We start from the raw sequence: 16,045 nt of genomic DNA, 5'->3' as shown, positions 1-16,045 counted from the left end.
ACATATATATACATATATTTCTAAATATAACCTGCTCATTCTGTATAGTGTTACTTGTATGTCTGTGTTTTAAGGGCTGAAACTGTCTAACACTATTTTGTGTTGGATAAGCAATGGGTGCCCTCTTCCCTGAGGAAGACTATTTCTCCCACTCTCACATATACATTCTTGATTTTTGTGAGTACCAGTTTCTGTTCCTTCTCTAATATAACTAATTCTAACCAATTCCTAGTTTTCCATGGAATGCTTCCTCTAATTCTCAAGATAATAGAGTCTTGCAATCCATTGACTCCTCTGTGTTCACTCTCTCCACACCCTCCCCTACCTTTACTTTTCTCTCTAGGAAGCTTTTATAATACAATTCCCCACATTCCTAACTCACTCAGTGCACTAAGCTTCTGTCACACTCACCTAGAAAATCTCAAAATAAATGAAGTATCCTCCTTTTTCTCATCTGTACTCAGTAAGCTGAGTAGTATTAAAAGAAATACCATCAACATGGCCTGATGATTCCAGTTCCTTACTTGGCTGGATCTCTCATTCTCAAGTTTTTCTCCCATCTTTTCAAAATCTCTAAATCTGGGGTCTGGACAGATGGCTCATCAGTTAAGAACACTTGCTGATCTTTCAGAGGAGGACACTGGTTTGTTCCTCCAGAATTCACAGGGCAGCTCACAACCATCTGTAACTTGACTTTCTGGGCTTCTGTTGCCCTCGTCTGGCATCCTCAGGCACTGCACACACGCAGTACACATGTAAATGTAGGCAAAACAGTCTTACAGTACAATAAAACATAAATCTTGAGCCACATACCTATCTCTTTTTTAAAAAAAATATCTTCTAAATCCTCACCAGAGTCTACCTCCTCAGGAAATCATCTCATCCCTTCTAAATCGACACAGACTATATTAAAAGGTCATAAGTATATTGCCACATCTGTAAACCAGGAAGCCTGCAATTTTTCTGAATCTACACTAATACGTTTACTCCTTTCATGTTGTAACAACAGTGCTGTTACTCTGCCCTCCTCCCATATCTAAAGCTAATAGTGTCATATTTTTAGGGTCTCCCCTTCCCTACTGGTTATGTTGTCAGCATTTAAACACCTCAAAATCCCTTCAACATAAATAAGCAAAGGTCCAACCACCCTGACTTCATGTGCCACACCTGCTGGGTTCCCTACTTCATCTTTTCTGCAGTCTGAACATGCTATCCATATTCTGACTACTTCCATCTCCTCATCTGCAATTCATTGCTCAATCCAGAAAATTGTCACGAAAATCAAAGAATCAATGAGCATCCATCACTCCATTAACACAGGCAGTTGCATTTTTGGCCTTATTTCACTAGATTGCTTAGCAACATCAATCACTGTTAATCCTTTCTTCTTGGGGACATTTTTCCTTGGTCATCATCCTCAGTTGTCCTTAGAATATCATTCTATTTACATTGTCCTCACTCCAGTATTCTCAGTTGCCTTTGATGGCCTTTACTTAAGGACTTGATCTTTAAGCATCAGAGCTCACTCAGCCTTCATAATTTGTCTCTCTTCTCTCTCCTATTTATATTCTCTCCCTAGGTGATATCATTCTAATGCATGGCTTTAAATAACATTTGTATGCTGACAACTTCCAAATCTTGCTACTGACCTTGACCTCACTTTTGTGCGGCTTGAGACATATGTCCAACTTTCTTTCTTCTCCCTTTGGATGTCGTAAAGCCATCTTTAACTTTCCATCTCCTAAGCTGAATTTATGTCCCATCTCTAAAATATGCATATCCATCAATTTATGTACATAATTGAAGCAGTATCGTGATTCACCTATTGGGTCAAGCCAGAAAACTTAAAAGTCACCTTTGGCACATCATTCCAGAATTCATCATTAAGTTTGGCTAATTCTGTTCCATAACTGTTTCATGATTCAGTAATCTTCTTTGTATCTCACTGTCCCTACCTGCTTAGACGCCAATATCGTTTCTTTCCTTAATCATTTTAGAGCCACCTTAGCTGGTCTCTCTGCCTCTACAACTCATTCTCCATAACCAGGTTCATCTAACATTATTTTATTGTTGTGCACCTCTTCTTCTATGACATCTCATTATTTTTTCGTGTGAAGTTAAAAGTTCCTAGCATGGCAATAAGTCTTTGCACTCTTTCACATAATTGTGTGACACAGTCCTTGAAGCTTCTTGTGGCTATTCTTCCTTCTTGGAATCTACACAGCCATTGCCTTTTTTCCAACTTTCCAGAACATGCATTATTTAATGAGTAAACATGCAATATAAGTAATATGTAGACATTAACCAAGTGAAAAAGGTTTGGAGCAATATTCCGGACAAAAATAGTAGCATGTAGAACTTCAAGGGAAAATCATTCCAAAATCTTTTATGATTATGAATGAAGGTAGTAGTAGAAATGGAGAGAGAGAATCAAATCTAAGTGATTCAGAATTGTCAATAGACCTTAGTGACTTATAGGATACCCAACCTAAGGAATAGGAAAAAGCCTACAATAAACTCAAACCTAAAGATCTAGGATAAGAAAAGTCTTAACTATATTTAATTCATTATAGTTATATTTAAAACTAGAGTGTTCGAACATAAAAACATTAAAATCACTGAGTTTTAACTGATAGTTTAACATTTAAGAGACCAGGTATTAGATGGGATTAAAAGGTGTTTTTTTACATATCCATAAGACAAATTTAGGAAGTAGGAGTTTTCTATTTCATAGTTATATAAATATATAAAAGAGTAACTTCATAGTTTTCCTATACTGATTATTAACTAAGTAGAATCATACATATAAAAGTAAACCAAGAACACAAAAATGGCCAAAATGGAGAAGCTAAGGAATAAAAGAAAAGATATAGAAATATAATACCACCTGGCAGCAATAAGCTATTTTATACCAATAATTGACTTGAATACAAGTTAATAATGTTCTCCAATTAAAAAGCAGAGATTAACAGAACATATTTTTAAAATATGATTCACGTGTGTACTATTTAGATACAAATGTTAGAAAAATATTCCATACAAATAGCCAATAAAATTTAGCCTGGGTAGTAATACTAACACCAGACAAAATGGACTTTAAATGATGAAAAATAGTCACAAGAGACAAAAAAGAATATTATATATTTATAAGAGAGACACCAAGAAAACACAAAAATTATAGACAATGGAGATAACAACTACAAAATAGCAATTTAAGGGTAAATATGTATCTAGATAAAAAGTTGGAAGCTTCAATGTTAGTTCAGTATGTGTAAAATAAGATGAAAAATCAATAGGAAAATAAAGAACTTGAATAAACACTCTAAGTCAAATATGAAAGATATACAGACGGACCTCAGAGATATTGCAGAGCTGGTTCGGGTTATAGCAGAAAAAAAAACCACAACAAAGCAAGTCACATGAATTGTTTTGTTTCTCATTGCACACGAAAGTGATATGTATAGAATACTGTAGTCTAGTAAGTTCTTGATGCAGTATATCTTTTAAAATGCACATATTTCAATTCAAAAATTCATTACTACAAGTGCTAATGATTGCCTAAGCATTTAACATGCCGTGATGTTCTATTGTTCGTGGAAGATGATGCTTAGAGTTTATGGCTGACAAATGACCGTGTAGTTGCTGAGATCATATTTTAACATAAGACAACAAATTATGCCTTGTCAGTTAACTATTTCTTTCATGAAGATTTCTCTACAGTCTATGAAGCTCTTTGATTTTACTCAAGGGATAAATTCCAAAACTTGGAGTCACTACTCACAAACTCTGCCACAGCTCTGTCAACTAGGTTCACACAATACTCTATTTTTGCATCTTTATGGAAACAATGTATACAGCATTTTCACTAGTAGATTCCATTACAATAAATTATGTTCTTTGTTCATCCATAAGAAACAGTTCTTCATCCACACCAAAGTTTTATCATGGGATTGCAGCAATTCACAATGCTTAGGCTCCACTTCTAATTTTAGCTTTGCTGATATTGCTACCACATTTGTAAGTACCTCCCCAACTGAAATACTGACCCTTGGAAAGTCACCTATGAAGGATGGAATAAATGTCTATCAAATTTTTTTGTTGTTGATATTTTGACTTCCTCTAGTAAATGATGATTTCTTTAAAGTCTCTAGCTGACACCTAAAAATCTTAGAATTGGGTACCACATAACGTTATGAGATATATTTGATAAATATCATAATGTTCAAATAAGGACAAATGTTGGCCCTCCTCATATACTAAGAATCCTTACCAATTGATCCAACTTTCATGAGTTCCCACTATTTTGGTTTGATCGTCTCTGCAGGTTTCCCCATTATGATCTTGTTGCACGTGCTCATAGAATCCCTCTTCTCTCTCTTTGACTGGACTCCTGGAGCTCTGCCTGGTGTTTGGCTGCGGATCTCTGTATCTGCTTTATCAGTCACTGGAGAAAAGCTCTGTGATGATAGGATATTTACTGATGGTCACTGGGGTAAGCCAGTTCAGTTCAGGTTACCTCTCCACTCTTTCTAGTAGTCAAAGCTGTATGGGACTGAACTAGGCCCTCTGCACGGTGAAACAGTTGTATAGCCTGATCTGCTTGGGGGACCCCTTGGCAGTAGGATCTTAACCCATCCCTGGTGCACGAGCAGGCTTTTCGGAGCCCACTACCTATGATGGGACACCTCATGCAGTCTTGAGGCAGGGGGAGAGACTTAGACTTGCCTCTACTGGATGTGCCTCCCCATAAGAGGCCTTGCCTTCTTGTGGGGAGGAGTTGGGGGTGGATTGGGAGGGAGAGACTGAGAGGGCAGGAGAAGGGAAGAGGGGGATCTTTGATTGGTGTGTAAAATGAATGGGAAATTTTTCTTTAAAAAATACATGTTCCTAAATATACAAAAGAATCATTTTTTTTCTAGCTTTCAAAGAAAATATACTACATTATTCACTACTAATAGCCATTTTACTTTGCATACAACAACTACCAGTAAAGCTATTTCACTTTCTTATCAAGCATGAGTTTACTGGATTTTCACTTCTCAGTTCCTTTATGAACTTTTTCTTTGTATTCACAATGTGACTACCTATTTGGCACAAGAGTTCTACATTTTAGCTCGTGTAAGTTCAGAAATTTGGGGCTGGGTTATCTTTTGTTTTATTTTTGAGATAGAGTCTCCTGGAGTACTCCAAGCTGAACTTAAGTTCACTAAGTAGATGGTCAGTCTCAAAAACACCATCACCCTCCCTCAGTTGGCCAAGTTCTAGGATATGTGCCACTATTCCTGATTTGGTGATGGGAAGGAGATAGTGAGTCACTGTGCAACCTGGGTGGACCTTAAACTCACATAGCCTGGGCTGATTTCAAACTCATAGTTCAGCCCTCCTACCTCAGCTTCTTGAGTACTAGAATTATAAGCATATATCACCATACAAAGATCCTATCACAACTTTTTACAAATCTTTCTCTTTAAGTTTAGCAATTGTAGATTTTTTTAAATTTTCAAGCAATATGCATGTGAACACTTAGAGGCCATTAATGGGCTTATTGGCCTAATTTGATAATTCTATACCAAGAATAGGAAATGGGGGAATAGCTGAGTAGTGGAGTAATCAGACCACACACAACATATAGTCATTCAATACAGTATTTGATGTGGGCATGGTTATGACCTCCAAAAACAACAGTAACATTAAACATCTTTGATCACAGATCACCATAAATGTATAACAATGAAAAAGTTGAAGTATTGCAAGAACCACAAAAATATGGTGCAAAGATATGAAGTGAGCACATACTTTAGAGAAAGTGGTGCTGATGAATTATCAATGCATGGTTGCCACAGAACTGCAACTTGAGAAAAATACAGTATCTGGAAAATGTAAGTACAATAATGAGTGTTAGGTGCAATAGTGAAGTGAAGTTCAGTAAAATGAGATTTTTTTTTTTGAAATAAGGTCCTACTATGTACATCCAGCCTGGAATTCACTTTATTGACCAGAATGCCTGTAAGATCACAAAGATCCACCTGCCTTTATTTCCCAAGTGCTGGGATTAAAGACACATGCCACCTACTACACGAGCACGAGTAACTTTCTTAAGTGCACATGGAACATTTTTCAATAATAGACATGTTAGAAGTCTCAATTAAATTAAAAAGACAGAAATTACACACAGTATTTCCTCTGACCACAACAAAATGAGCCCATGAATAGAAATCAATAAGAAGGTTGCAGGAGAGTTTGGAAATAAATGGAACATAAACAACAAAGACAAATCATACAGAAAAATTTTAAAATGCCTTGAGAGACTAATGAAAATAAAAATATAACATAAACACAATTTATGTGATACATGAAAAGCAATACTCCAAGTAATACTTACATTGTAAACATGTTCATTAAAAAGAACTCAAATTGATTAGCTAATTTATGTGTAAGGAACTAGAAAAACGAACAAACTAAACCTAAGAGAAGCAGAAAGAAGAAAATTATTATGGGCTAAACGTAAGTTTAGAGAAAAACCAACAAAAGCAAAAGTTAATTCTTTAAAAAGATTTAATCATTATATTGCAATGAATTCACAGATAAAACCATCACACAGCTAGATTAATGTAGCCACTCAAATAAACATTTGCCCATCCTAAAGTATGTATAACTTAGTGAACTTCTATACAGTTAGGATGGCCTTTCTGAAGCCTTAGAGCTTTGCTTAGGGTTTTACACTCTGTTATAATAAATGAGAAAGATGAAGGTTGAAAAACAATTATCTTTAGTTAACTTAAAAAAAAATAGTATACATAGCAAGCTCTAGGCTAGCCAATTCTATAGAACTGTCTCAAAAAAAAAAAAAAAAGACCAATAGAATTTAGCTAGATGCACTAAGAGAAAAAAGGGAAATATTCAAATAGCTAAAATTGATCAAATGAAATAGGGTATATTACTGGCACCTATAAAGAAATAAAAATAACTATAAAAATAATAATGAATAATTACAGACCAGAAATTAGATAATGTAAATTGAAAGAAAAACTTCTAGAAAATTGTAAACTGTCAGAAATGAAGAAACAGAAATTCTAAACAGACCTGTCACAAATGTTGAACCTAATAAAAATAAATAAATAAAAAATCTTTACCACTAAAGCATCCTGTTGTGGTTTGAACAAGAATGACCCCCCATCAAGAGTGGCACTTCTTGAGAAGAATTAGGAGGTGTGGCCTTGTTGGGGGATGTGTGTCACTGGAGGTGAACTTTGCAGTTTCAAAACCCCACCCCAGGCCCAGTCTCTTCCTCTCTGCCTGTAAATCAGGATATAGATCTCAACTACTTCTCCAGCACCATGTCTGCCTGGGTGCCACTATGCTCCCCACCATGATAATAATGGACTGAACTTCTAAAACTGTAACTAAGTCCCAATTAAATGTTTTCCTTTATGAGTTACCTTGATCATGGTGCCCATCTGTACAGCATTAGAATAAGGACTAAGATACATCCCTAAAAGAATTAACAACAACCCTTGCTAAACAATGGGGCCCTACACAATGGCTCAGTGGATAAAAGCACCTGCCTCCCAGTTTGACAGCTTAGATTCAATCCCTGGGTTTCAGATAACAGACAAAAATTCCTGTCTTCTCACTGCCACATTTTCTCTCTCTCTGTCTCTGTCTCTCTCTGTCTCTCTCTGTCTCTCTCTGTCTCTGTCTCTGTCTCTGTCTCTCTCTTTCACACACACACACACACACACACACACACACACACACACACACACACATTAAACAGATAAATGCAACAAAAGGATAAAGGGAAGAAATACTTCCTTACTCAACTAATAAGACCACTCTTAGTCTGATACCAAAGTCAGACCAAAATAATAATAAAAACATACAATGATAGCTTTATACACCTTGTAAATATAAATGCAGAAATACTAGTAAGTTAAACCCAAAAACATCATACAAGTACTATTATATATTATGACTTAGTGGGATTTGTCTTTTGAATATGTGGCTGTTTCAGATCTAACATGGAAATTGGTAGAATTATTTTAAAAAGTAGTACTGTCAAAATTGATATAAGAAAGAAATAATTCAACAACACTAAGTACTATTTTCATGACAGAAATATTCAACTAACTAGGAATAGAAAAGAATTTCTTCCAAGTTCTAGGGAAAGCCTGCAATAGCATCAAACTTGGTAGTGAAATGCTGAAAGATTTCCCTCAATATCATGAGCAAACTGAGGTTCCCTGTCTTTCTAGTTCTGTGGAACATTATATTAGAAGTTCTAACCAGAACAATTCAGCAAGAAAAAGAAAAACTAAAATTTACAGATGACAAGATCTTATATAAAGACCATCTTTAAAAAGTCCACCAGAATACAAACTAGAGGGGATGGATAAGTTGGCAAAGTTATAGCATATAAGGTCAAATATGCAAGTACTAGTTAGGTTTCTATAGATTAGTAATGAGCTATCTCAAAACAAAATTAAAAAAACAATTTACCATACTATCAAAAAAATGTAATATTAATAAGTTAAACCAAGGAGGTATGTAGATGTAACGGTCTTATTAAATAAGAAACACAGAGCCAAATGCAGAGTTAAAAGCCCAAGAGGTCAGAGCAGTAGCTGAGAGCTGAGACTAAAACCCTTTCTTACCCCTCGCTGCTGCCACTGCTGTCCTTCGGTATAATATTTACACACTACTAAAAGAAACAAAAGTTTAAATAGATGAAAGAGATAACATAACAATGTATTGAAATAATTCTTAGGATAGAAATAGTTCCCAAAACTATCTAAGAATATGATTTCATAAATATCAAAAATTTAATGAGTTTTTTTTACGAAATAAAAATCCTGACCTTCAAATTTATATGGAATTGGGAGATACCCAAAGAGACAACCCATCAAAAAAGAGTAAAGTTGGAGGATTCAGACTCCCCTATTTCAAAATTTCATGCAAGCTTTAGTAATCAAAAGAGTTTGGCAATGGTATAAAGATATTTATAGAGACCAGTGAAATAGAATCAAGGATTCAGGAAAAAAAAGCAACATGTTTATGACCAATTTATTTTTATTTTTTTGAAATGTCTGGACAGGGCAAACTTTACTCTTATCAAGAAGGTGTCATCAGAAGAGAAATGAGTCCAATTAATTTTCTGACACGGTACCAAGATCATTCAAAGGGGAGAAAGAATAGTGTCTTGAACAAATAATTAAGAAATGACTATATATCTACAAGCAAAAGAATGAAATTGGATCCATATTTCTTACCCAATAGTAGGGGCAGTTAAAGTGAAGGCCATACCTGCCATTTCCAAAGCTACTCAGTAAACAGTAACAGAGCAACAAGACCTGATTAGAGTTTGCCTTTTCAATAGTTACTGCCATCTAACCTCAGGAAAAGCCCTTTTCAGTGACTAAAGTTTGGTTAGAATCTGTGATTCTCGAATTCCACTTTCCAAATTTGCTCAGGGCAGTTCCTCTTGCATTCTTATTAATGCTGAGCACAAGGAAGTCCTTAGCTAAACCATTAACTGTGTTTCTATTTACATTTCTTTTGTTAAACTTAATGACTATTTAACTGAAGACCTCATTCCTTGATTACAGGGTTCCTGCTCTGATATAAGCTTGAATATACCTTTGAAAATAAAATATATTTTCAATTACAGTCATTCATGGCCCCAATTCAAGGAAAGATTTCATTAAATAAATAATTAGCCTTGGCAAGAGGATTATGTCTTATGAATATGCAGTTTAAATGTGGTAATTGTTCCATGTGTTGGTCTTTCCAAGTGACACATTTCTACATATTTATATGTTATTGACTAGGAGTCGTCCAAAGCAAGAAATGAAAGCCTGACTCACTAGAACCTTATTTTGTAAAGCAATGGCTTGCTCAGCTGATTAAAACAGACATTCCACACTTCCTCCTGCACTTGGCTTTGCAGAATTTCTGATCAGAATCCCACAATTCACTTTAGTGTTGTTTGACTTCCTGGGGCAGACATAGTGTTAAAACCTACAGTCACACCAAGATACTTTTTCAACACTCCACAGTATTTTAAGAATAACCTCTTCTTACATTCTGTTCCATCCCCTCTGCTTTTGTCATTGGTGAGAATTTTCTCTAACACGCAGATAGTTAGGAGCTGCTTCCTTGAAAATAAACATCTGCTTTCAAAGTGTTCAACTGATGACAGTCTTCATGATGGTATGCTCATGTTGATGCTAGGCACATGGTTAAAATACAAGCACCATATCTAGAGCAGGCATAAGAAATTTCATGTAGGGTTATGGTAAATAACAAGACAAAGAGCTACACCTCTAAGGCAGAATCTGAATGAAAAAGTCACAGTTTGGAGACAGACAGCAAAATAATGAGAAATCTAAACTAAATTCAGTCCAGAAACTGGTTATCTATGAAAATCCGTAACCTTTTCTTTTGTAGGAAAAGGAAAGTATTATGCTGGAGTTATTCCTTAAAGATCTTTGCTATAATCAACACACTAGTGGTAGTGTATACTTACCAAAAGTTAAATGATAATGTGAAGGTAGCAACGCTGAAATCAATGAGTTCAATCATTTGCCAAAACTGATTAATTTGTAGACATTTATTTGTTTCTCTCACAAATATCCAATATTTTCTAAGACTCTCTACAACACAAGGTGTGGGTATGTCATGTAGGTTGAACTGAGGTAAATATGTTCTTTAAAGTAGGATACTACCTTAAGTGGGAACAGTTGTCAACATAGAAGCGATTTGCTGCTAAAGCAATGTTTGATCCCGTATAGAGATGTTTTCTTTATCATAAAGGGGGAGAGGGACCAGATTGCTGTTGTGAACTAGTACATAAAGCATAATGGCACTGCTAACCATCCCACAATGAACAACACATCTCCACGACAAGGAATCATTGGGCCCCAAATGTGAATAGTATCAAAGCTAAGAAACTCTTAATAAAAGTTGGGAAACCTCACATCAATCTTTTGGGTTCCTCACATCAATCTCTTTTTGTCCATGACCCTACACTAAATTTGGATCTACATATGTCATTTACCACTGTAGCCAAGGCTGTGAGAAGAAAGGAAAATTACCCGAATTGTTCAGTCACAGCTACAATATGACAGCCATAACTATCAAGAAATTTGAATACAACAAGCCATGGAGGCAAATTAGCCTATAAGTTGACTAGATGTGGGCTTCAGTGAGTTACACAGCTGCTTTCAGTTTGGCTTTGGACCTCTCTTGTAGATATGGCCTTTTGTTGTAAACAACCCTGGAATAGTTTAACAGACAAATGCTCACAGCCACGAAAAGTAGAAAGGTGAAATATTATCCTACCTACGAGCCAAGCAGCCCCAGGGCTGAGCAGAAGCTTAAACAAAGCCTTGGGTATCTGCTTAAAATAGCTTCACACTAGGAGAGCACCGGCTAAGTTTGTTCTAGAATTCATTCGAGATTCTAGAGCTTGGAATTGTTGTTGGCGTATCATTTTTCTCATATATTTTTTAATCTGGAAGAGTTTAGAGGATGGTGTGGAAACTGAAGGAGGCAGGCTCAAATAGGAAATTTTGGGTTTAACCACAATCCACGACGAAATTGCCAAAATTTGGAAGCACACATAATTCCTATATGTTAAAAACAACTAGTGTGTGTAGAGGACCTTTGAAGAAAACAACTCTCAAGAAACAGGGTTTTCCTTTTGACTGAGTATGCTGGGCTTGGAGACTAAGCCTCAGCTGCAGGGAAGCTGCCAAGGGAAGTTGGAACCCCCAAACTCTTGTCCATAGCCAGCATATTCTACTTACCCTGCAAACCAAAGGAACGAGTTTCTTCATTACGACATATGTATTTCTTGGATAGAAAACTGCATGTTAGAGTTTACTAGGTCACAGTAAAACTGCCTAAGAACAGGAGGGAAAGGCAGAAAAGTCTCAGAATCAAGCAAATTTTAAAACCTATTCCCTGAATCGGTTTTTAGAAACACGTCCTGGAGTGTTTAAACAGTAAAGTTCCACACTCACCCTTGCCAGGCTCCGGACTCTTAAATCCCTCAAAGTAATTAATACCTTTCTTCTTCAATGTCTGCCTTCCACACAAAAGCTTACTACTCCAAGATACAGGACCACGTCCTTGCTAGGAGATCAGAGGACAACAGGAAAGCGTCTTTCTTAGTGACCCAAGAGGAAAGTTGCTGGTTCTCCCACCGAACACGAGCAATCTAAAGAGGAACTATAATGGAACCCCTTGGCTCTTTAGGCAAGGGAAGCAGTTCGGGCTTTTTCAGAAAGTCTGCTCAGGCTCACAGTGTATGTTCCCGGCAACAGCGAGAAGTACAGCTGAGCTTTTTTAAAGCTGGGGTTGTTCTGAGTACGCGGGCAGGGGGAAAATCGTGAAGCCTGGGATACCAGCTTGGCATCCAGAAAAGCGGCGCTTTGCATGCGTTCCGTTTTCCAGAGAGAGAGCTGGGAAAGGAGACAAAGCAGAGATCTGGGCATCCGGTGGGGAGGGTCTTGAGATACTGCAGGCAGAGACCAAAAGTGCCTGTAGGTTGAGGTAGAAGTCTCAGGTTTGTGGTGGGGGTGGGGCCGTTCAGCAGGTTACAGAAGGGTTTTAAAGGGTTAGCATTTGGAGACCTTCAGAACAGGGTAAAAGGTGCAAAGGGGTTGCGGAGTGAGCAGAGAGGTGTGTCAAGTGACCTGAAGACATAAGAGTCGACCAAGTGTCCAGTGACACCACCCTTCCCCCACTGCCCTCCCCAGACACTGAAACCAACACTAAGCAACTTGGTTCCAAATCCTGCAACAAGACTATCACCCCCTGCTTCAGTCTAGCCTGGATCTTGCGCTCCGGGGCTGCCGGCACCAGGTAAAACTGGATCTGACAGATAAAACCGGCTCCAGAAGATGCCAGCCTGACCACACAGAGCCCCCTATTCCGCTGTCCCGCGGGCCACAGGCCCTCGCTCCAAACTGATCAACTCCTCTTCCTCCAGGATGACCCACACAGTCCAGGCGCCACTAACACAGAGCCCTAGTTGAGATGGACGGGTAGGGGTCACTGCCCAAAACAGGAGACACTTGGATAAACGGGTAAAAGGAAGATTCTGTAAACCAGGCGCCAGAGGCGCTCCTGTACCCGCTCCCCTCACCCGCGCTCAGCCTCCCCTCGCCCCTCGGGTCTCTGCCACCACCCAGGGGAGGGGGAGTCTGGGGGGAACCAAACGAACGAAACAGAAAATTCCGTACCGAGGGGGGAGAGATGAGACGGTGGGACGGGGCAGCGGGGGCTGACTTGGGGCTGCGGCTGCGGCTTGCGGCTTCTTTCCACCCCTGGCCACCGAGCTACAGAGCAGGGAGGAGCGGCTGCCCCTGCAGGCTGCCCCGTCCTCCGGCTTGCCCTCCCCCTGCCCGCCTTCCCCGCCCCGCCCGCCTCTGCTGTGAGGCGACCGCCAGCTAGGCTTTGGCCAGGGGCTGGGGGAGGTGAGAGGTGCTTTCGCCAACCACTGTTCCCCTCTCTTCTCTCTCTCTCTCTCTCTCTCTCTCTCTCTCTCTCTCTCTCTCTCTCTCTCTCTCTCTCTCTCCTCACCCCCCCCCCTCTCTCTCACACACACACACACACAATCAACCGCGACGGGTTCTCCACAGCTCTCAGCCACCCCAAAAAAGAGAGAGGGAGACGAGCAGCAGATGAGAACCTGGAGCAGATAGAAGGGAAAAGAAGAGCTCAGGGTTGGACATTTTGGGATCTAGGGGTGGGGAGGAGAAAGGGAGCGCGCCTCCTTGATTTTCCCCTGCCCACCCCTCTTTGCTTTTCTCTCCCCTTGGCTGGTATAGGATTTTCCCGAAGCAGCAGCAGTAGAGGACAGAAACCTTTAGTCTAGAAAGGGGGGCTGGAGAGGTGGCTGGAGCTCCCATCATCTACCTAGCTTGAGGGTGCCTTAAGAGTGTGACTGCGGTTCCCCTCCACACACACCCCTCCACACACGCTCCTCTTCCTACCAGGGTGTCAGCTATCCTCAATTTCCCGGTGTTGGCTTCTCCCCTTGCTCTTATTGTTTGTGGCTTGCCGCGTGAAAGGAGTGTGTGTGTTTGAAGGGGCTCAGGTTGGGGGAAAGAGAGGAGATAGGGCGAGCGGGTGCAGGACAAGAGCACCGGTCGGGAGAAGAGTTTCGGGCACTGGAGAAGGGGAAAGGTGAGGAGGTCTGGCCAGAGGGAAGTTTGGCAATAACTGAAGAGCAAAAAGGGGAGCCCAGGTAGGAGTCAGTCCTTGGGCCCCTCTCAGCACCCTGATCCCTTTGCCTGTGCTCAACCATCCACCCACTCGGCAGCCTCCAGGCCCGGGACTGTCCCAGGCGGCTGCCTTTTGCGCGCAGCGGAAGACGAGTCCAGTAAGGCTGTCGCACCACGCGCCCCGGTGCACCGACTTCAGACAAGACAAATCTGAAGAAAGCTCTTGGCCTGGGGTAAGTTGATAAGCGGCGCGGGTGCTGTCCTATTTGTTGCTGAGGAGCAGCAGTGAAATGAGGCTTGAATGAAGGTGCTGAGCTGTTGTGGGCTGGAAAGGTGCTGGCTGGCTGGCTAGCTGGCTGGCTGACTGTGGGCTGGGGTGGTGGGATGCAAATGGGGACCAGCAACAGATTGTTTTGGGACACCTGGGAGAGCCATGTAATGGAGGAGGGAGCCTGAGGGGATTTAGGACAAGATACTGTTGCACCTACGAAAAGCGTCATTTTCATTAGCACTGTTCTGGATCAGAGCCTGGATAGTGATTTATTGTGATTTCCTGGGGTAAATAGTATGCCCCCATTGCACCCCACCCCTAGACAACCTGATCCGAGGCCTCTTCATAATGGTCCAGGGATGAGTGTAAGAATAAAGATACTCAAGCTGCAAAGACAGCCTCCAACTGCAGAGAACCAAGAAGGTGATCCATGAGGGCTCAGGGACCAGAGTTCCCATTTACCTTGCTGGTTTTGTTAACCTTCAAACTTCCTTTAAGGAACCCAGAAATGCAAAATGGGGGGTACCAGGTCAGACCTATGCTCTAAAGTGGACACTTCCCTGCACCATATGTCATGACTGGAACAAACAATCACAACCATGTTCTACATGCTTAGGTTCTGAGCTGAATTCACAGATCCTGGTCTTTCTGCTGGGTCTGTGAGAAAGACTGAGAGGAGGCCTTTTTTCCTATTGCCAAGATGGGATGTTTGGACCACAGCCACGCTCCTGGTGATAGCCAAGTGTTTAGCAATATTATCACTCCCTCATGAAAAGCCTGGAGCCGGGAAACCGGCCTAGAAGACAGAATCCCTGAACTTTACCTGAGTTTATTGTATGAGTAGGAGAGGCAAAGACTAATCAATCGTGCTCTACTTTAAGATGGTGTTTGTTTTCCCTGGCTTCAAATGAGTAATAATTACTATACTCACATGGTACCCAGACCCACTTGCCTATTGCTATATAGTTATCTTCTTGGTTTTAGCTGGAATGACATGTTGACATAGCAGTATTCCCAATTGCCCATTTTTGTTTGTTTGTTGCTTGGGTTTGGGGGTATTCTACAGATTATCTGTATCATTTCTCATTTCCCATCAAGGCTTAAAAGCTGAGATTTAAATGATGCCAAATAGTACCTTTCACTAATATTGAAAATCTACTAAATTAAAAGGCATGATAGTATATTCATATAATGCCAAGTTAGTTTTAAAGCAAATGTCTAGCCTGAGAAAAGGGGAACAATAAAAGTCTGAGAGGTTGAACAAAGAACTGAATGGCACTTGAAGTCCATGTTTTAGTTCTGAGGTGGTGCTGTTTTCATAAACTGTGTATCTAAATCCATAAACTACAAGTATGGGATTCTATATGTGTATATAGATTCAGTTATTTGGTTCTTTTGTACGTACATATAGTTTTTCAAGGACTCCAATTAACCCCAAACAGTCTGAGCCCTGTTTCTGTAGAAGGGAGGGTGTTGAAAGTGTGCTTTCAAAAGCATCCAGGCTCTTTAATTGAACTTTCTATTTATTAGATGCTACTGAAAT

The 16,045-nt window shown here is 39.8% G+C and overlaps 2 protein-coding genes across 4 annotated transcripts in view; one reads left to right on the top strand and one right to left on the bottom strand.

Annotated features, from left to right (window-relative positions):
- Positions 1-13,399, bottom strand: part of Rtl4 (retrotransposon Gag like 4) — a 364,780-nt gene extending 351,381 nt beyond the window's left edge. For both annotated transcript variants that reach the window (XM_036174648.1, XM_036174649.1), the window contains exon 1: positions 13,248-13,399. The gene's annotated coding sequence lies outside the window, so the exon portion shown is untranslated. The remainder of the gene's footprint in view (positions 1-13,247) is intronic.
- A 204-nt stretch (positions 13,400-13,603) lies between these two features.
- The window catches only part of Trpc5 (transient receptor potential cation channel subfamily C member 5), a 258,290-nt gene continuing 255,848 nt past the window's right edge, over positions 13,604-16,045 (top strand). Inside the window, exons 1-2 of one of the 2 annotated variants that reach the window (XM_036174433.1) lie at positions 13,604-13,730; positions 14,330-14,464. The gene's annotated coding sequence lies outside the window, so the exon portion shown is untranslated. Of the gene's footprint in view, positions 14,465-16,045 lie in introns of both variants that reach the window. The other variant, XM_036174432.1, reaches the window with a different exon arrangement.

The sequence above is a fragment of the Onychomys torridus genome, chromosome X (genome assembly GCF_903995425.1).
Source record: "Onychomys torridus chromosome X, mOncTor1.1, whole genome shotgun sequence".
In the NCBI taxonomy this organism is placed as follows: Eukaryota; Metazoa; Chordata; class Mammalia; order Rodentia; family Cricetidae; genus Onychomys; species Onychomys torridus.
The sequence above is the reverse complement of the archived record's forward strand: the minus strand, read 5'-3'. Positions and strand labels throughout refer to the sequence as shown.